Here is a 6,311-nt window from a genome sequence, read left to right on the forward strand (position 1 = left end):
TTGGATGGCTGTATTTCACTATCATCCACTTGTTGATCAGTTGGATGGCTGTATTTCAGTCATCCACCTGTTGATCAGTTGGATGGCTGTTTTTCACTGTCATCCACCTGTTGATCAGTTGGATGGCTGTTTTTCAGTCATCCACCTGTTGCTCAGTTGGATGGCTGTATTTCACTGTCATCCACCTGTTGATCAGGTTGGATGGCTGTATTTCACTGTCATCCACCTGTTGATCAGTTGGATGGCTGTATTTCAGTCATCCACCTGTTGATCAGTTGGATGGCTGTATTTCAGTCATCCATCTGTTGATCAGTTGGATGGCTGTATTTCACTGTCATCCACCTGTTGATCAGTTGGATGGCTGTATTTCACTGTCATCCACCTGTTGATCAGTTGGATGGCTGTATTTCGCTGTCATCCACCTGTGGATCAGTTGGATGGCTGTATTTCAGTCATCCATCTGTTGATCAGTTGGATGGCTGTATTTCACTGTCATCCACCTGTTGATCAGTTGGATGGCTGTATTTCACTGTCATCCACCTGTTGATCAGTTGCATGGCTGTATTTCACTGTCATCCACCTGTTGATCAGTTGGATGGCTGTATTTCACTGTCATCCACCTGTTGATCAGTTGGATGGCTGTTTTTCACTGTCATCCACCTGTTGATCAGTTGGATGGCTGTTTTTCACTGTCATCCACCTGTTGTTCAGTTGGATGGCTGTATTTCACTGTCATCCACCTGTTGATCAGTTGGATGGCTGTTTTTCACTGTCATCCACCTGTTGATCAGTTGGATGGCTGTATTTCACTGTCATCCATTTGTTGATCAGTTGCATGGCTGTATTTCAGTCATCCACCTGTTGATCAGTTGCATGGCTGTATTTCAGTCATCCACCTGTTGATCAGTTGGATGGCTGTATTTCAGTCATCCACCTGTTGATCAGTTGGATGGCTGTTTTTCACTGTCATCCACCTGTTGATCAGTTGGATGGCTGTATTTCAGTCATCCACCTGTTGATCAGTTGGATGGCTGTATTTCAGTCATCCACCTGTTGATCAGTTGGATGGCTGTATTTCAGTCATCCACCTGTTGATCAGTTGGATGGCTGTATTTCACTGTCATCCACCTGTTGATCAGTTGCATGGCTGTATTTCAGTCATCCACCTGTTGATCAGGTTGGATGGCTGTATTTCAGTCATCCACCTGTTGATCAGTTGGATGGCTGTATTTCAGCCATCCACCTGTTGATCAGTTGCATGGCTGTATTTCACTGTCATCCACCTGTTGATCAGTTGGATGGCTGTATTTCAGTCATCCACCTGTTGATCAGTTGCATGGCTGTATTTCAGTCATCCACCTGTTGATCAGTTGGATGGCTGTATTTCAGTCATCCACCTGTTGCTCAGGTTGGATGGCATCCACAGGAGATGACGTAAGTGTTATACATACAGCTTACGTTGTCATTTCAGGTATTTTCTCTGAAGCAACCACTATGTCCTGTCTGCTGAGAAGAAAGACATGCAAAGTCGTAGTGGTAATCATTTCAATTAATACACAATAGTTAAACACCTTTTGTGGATCACATCAGATGAACCTTTCTATGTTAATGATGGCTGATTGATGTTGTCCGCAAAACGTTTTCCAGTACTTCATGAGTCAATTGTTACCGAAAAAAAAACGTTTTCCAGTACTTCATATGCCAATAGCCACCGAAAAAAACGTTTTTCAGGACTTCATATGCCAATAGCCACCGAAAAAAAAAGGTTTTCCAGGACTTCATAAGCCAATAGCCACCGAAAAAAACGTTTTCCAGTACTTCATATGCCAATAGCCACCAAAAAAAAAACGTTTTCCAGGACTTCATATGCCAAAAGCCACTAAAAAAAACGTTTTCCAGGACTTCATATGCCAATAGCCACCGAAAAAAAACGTTTTCCAGTTCTTCATATGCCAATAGCCACCAAAAAAAAAACGTTTTCCAGGACTTCATATGCCAAAAGCCACTAAAAAAAACGTTTTCCAGGACTTCATATGCCAATAGCCACAAAAAAAACGTTTTCCAGTACTTCATATGCCAATAGCCACCGAAAAAAAAACGTTTTCCAGGACTTCATATGCCAAAAGCCACCAAAAAAAACGTTTTCCAGGACTTCATATGCCAATAGCCACCAAAAAAAAAAACGTTTTCCAGGACTTCATATGCCAAAAGCCACCGAAAAAAAGAAAAAAAACGATTTCCAGGACCTCATGAGTCAATTGCCACCGAAAAAAAAAAACGTTTTCCAGTCCTTCAGACCAATTGCCGCCGAAAAACGTTTTCCATTACTTCAGTACCCACCACCTGTTTTTATAAACAGACATCTTGGCTTGGTTGCCGCGTTGATTGTAGTGTAAAATAAATGTTTCCTTTCAATGACAAATGCATATTTCTCTTCGCTAACGTTTATAAAGTAGTTCAGAACCACGAACGTTGCAGGGAATACATCTACTTATAGATATTCCCCATCTTAAACTAAACAGCCTTGTTAACAGATAGTTTGACAGCAGTTAATAGTATTATATACTCGCGGATGATTCTAACACCACTACAGGTGTTCCAAGTTCCTTGCTCATGTGTAACACACAATTGAAATCAGATTAAAATCTTGGCCTTGCATTCCCGCCATTAACCTGCCACGGGTCCTTCTCGGGTTTATATAAACCTACAGTGAGTCACACACTGACGCCTTTAACCTGCCACGGGTCCTTCTCGGGTTTATATAAACCTACAGTGAGTCACACACAGACGCACAAGCCCTTAACAACAAGCTCTGTACAAATTTATAGGTGTGCAAAAGATAGACTCCTAGATGTTAATGTGTTGGGAGGGGAAACTAATATGAATGAGAAGAGGGTGAGAAAGAAATGAGCTTGGAAAAAAGAGGTGTGTGTGTGTGTGTGTGTGAAATACTAGAAGAGATTGGGTATAGAATAGCTAAAGTTGTAAGCAAATGAAGCAAGGGGAATGGGAGATATTTAGTGAAGCAGTGATAGCATGTGCAAGAGATATGAGATATGGGCAGTTGAGAAATTGGTATTAATTGGCGGGGTGATTGTTCCCTCCACTTCTGATGCATATATCCTCTTTGTCCTCTATCCTCATGTTCTTAACACTACCTCACTAATATGGGAAATGACAAATATATATGAAATAAAATATATGTGGTTTGATTGACTAAGTAATGAAAGGGTAAAAGATATGTGTGGTAATAAAAAGAGTGGTTGAGAGAGCAGAAGTGGCTTTGTTGAAATGATTTGGACTCGTGAGGATGAGTAAGGAGGATTAACAAAGAGGATGTACGTGTCAAAGATGGAGGGAACGAGGAGAAGTGGGAGACCAAATTGGAGGGGGAAAGATGGAGTGAAAAAGATTTTGAGTGATCGGGGCCTGAACATGCAGGAAGGTGAAAGGCGTGCAAGGAATAGAGTGAATTGGAACGATGTGGTATACTGGGGTCGATATGGTGTCAATGGATTGAACCAGGGCATGTGAAGCGTTTGGGGTAAACCATGGAAAGTTCTGTGGGGCCTGGATGTGGAAAGGGAGCTGTGGTTTCGGTGCATTATTACATGACAGCTAGAGACTGAGTGTGAACGAATAGGGCCTTTGTTGTCTTTTCCTAGCACTACCTCACACACATGAGGGGGAAGGATGTTGTTATTCCATGTGTGGCGGGGTGGCGATGGGAATTAATAAAGGCAGACAGTATGAATTATGTACATGGGTATATATGTATATGTCTGTGTGTGTATATATATGTATACGTTGAGATGTATAGGTATGTATATGTTGGTGTGTGTGGACGTGTATGTATATACATGTGTATGTGGGTGGGTTGGGCCATTCTTTCGTCTGTTTCCTTGCACTGCCTCGCTGGCGCGGGGGGCGGCGGCAGGGCAAAGTGAATGAATAGATAAATATATATAGGGGAGAAAGAATACTTCCCACATATTCCCTGCATGTCGTAGAAGGCGACTAAAAGGGAAGGGAGCGGGGGGCTGGAAATCCTCCCCTCTCATTTTTTTTTTAAATTTTCCAAAAGAAGGAACAGAGAAGGGGGCCATATGAGGATATTCCCTCAAAGGCCCAGTCCTCTGTTCTTAACGCTACCTCGCTAATGCGGGAAATGGCGAATAGTATGAAAAAAAAAAAAAATATATATATATATATATATATATATATATATATATATATATATATATATATATTATATATATATATATATATTATATATATATATATATATATATATATATATATATATATATATATATATATATATATATATATATATATATATATATATATTTCAAACTATTCGCCATTTCCCGCATTAGCAAGGTAGCGTTAAGAACAGAGGACTGGGCCTTTGAGGGAATATCCTCACCTGGCCCCCTTCTCTGTTCCTTCTTTTGGAAAATTAGAAAAGAAAAAAAAGAGAGGGGAGGATTTCCAGCCCCCCGCTCCCTCTCCTTTTAGTCGCCTTCTACGACACGCAGGGAATACGTGTGAAGTATTCTTTCTCCCATATATATATATATATATATATATATATATATATATATATATATATATATATATATATATATATATATATATTGCTGTTTTCATCTTCCAATACCACACATCATATATCGCCGAAACCATTCTGGTAATAAGCAATTACAGTTGTTCACTATGGTAGCATCGGCCTTTGACCTGACCTTTTGGGTCAAGAGGGTCACTCCACACTTAACGATCGAACTGCTTAACAGGTTTAAGTATAAGATGCTGCAAAATTACGTATTACGTGAAAGCATCGTAGAATGCGCTTCCCATCTCTCACAAGAACCAGCGAGTGCTTTGTTATGTAGCAGTGTGAGGAATGACCCATTTTAGCTCACTTGTTCTTAATAATAACTTGGTCTTATTGAAGCAACAGAGTAACAGTGTTATGGTTTAACCTTGTGGTATAAAATGTCTCAATTAATGTGTGTGTGTGTGTGTGTGTGTGTGTGTGTGTGTGTGTGTGTGTGTGTGTGTGTGTGTAGCGAACTAAACGAAGGATAGCAGTTTTTCCCCACGAAAGTAATTGACACTTCACGGGCCTTCATGGTGGTGTAGATGTTAATATTATTGATCATAAGTCGACACAAGCTCCTATTGGTTCGAATCATGGGTGCGGGATTCTGTCAACACCCACCCTAGGTGTTCATCGCTAGGTTGTCAACACCCACCCCAGGTGTTCATCGCTAGTTTGTCAACACTCACCCCAGGTGTTCATCCCCCAGTTGGGGCTAGTCGTCAAATGGGTACTTGGCTTTGGCTGGGGTTTGTTTACACATGAATCATTATATTTACAGTAGAACACAAAACTGGTTTTCTGGGCATCTTCACTTGAGACTAATTTAATTTCCTCCAGTTTTTCATATTTCTGCAAAATTGTTTCCTAAACCTAGTGACGTTTTCTACAACTCTTTTCAGAGATATGTCCTTAATGTACGACTATATTGGATTTGATATTATTCTCAGATCATCATAAATATATGGAGCTTCACACGCCTGGCTTTATTTTCTGTATATCTGCAAGTATAGCAGTGAGTGAAACTGCTGTGTGGTAACCCGCTTGTCACACACACACACACACACACACACACAAACATAAATTATTATAGGACTGGAAACAGTTTTCTCTGATTACATACAGTGTATAATGTACCTCAAGGCGAGAGCCAGTGCCAGATATAATAAGTGTGATCTAAGTGACATATTATGGCAACGAACAACTTTGTAAGTATCAAGGTTGACATTTCTAACTCGTTCTGAGGATAAAGTAGTGACACCAGACCATCTCTCGTGGCAGTGGCAACTGACTGTGGTGTGAGGGGGGCTAATTTAGGATATAAGATGCTGCATATGAGTGGCATTAATTGAGCAATTAGAACTAATTAGACGGTGAATGGTGGACATTAAGATTACTAACATAATGTTAAGATTCGAATGACTTTCGATGCTTTTAGTTCAAGCTTTCACTTTCGATTTGATAGTCAAATTAGTTAATTAAAGTTTGTTTTGGAACGATGTAAAGTACAGAAACATTGCTCTGGGTTAGATTCAAACAACTATATACAGTTGAGAATTTGGATTTCGAGTTGATTGTTACTGATCACAGTAATAGGAATTCCCGTGTCCTTTTCATTTATTTGTGCCTTTAAAGTTGGGTATTATATAAATTTCTCATAATTCCTACCGGATATGGGAATATGGTTGACTTTATGAGATCTAGATTG

The sequence above is a fragment of the Panulirus ornatus genome, chromosome 55, assembly GCF_036320965.1.
Source record: "Panulirus ornatus isolate Po-2019 chromosome 55, ASM3632096v1, whole genome shotgun sequence".
NCBI lineage: Eukaryota > Metazoa > Arthropoda > Malacostraca > Decapoda > Palinuridae > Panulirus > Panulirus ornatus.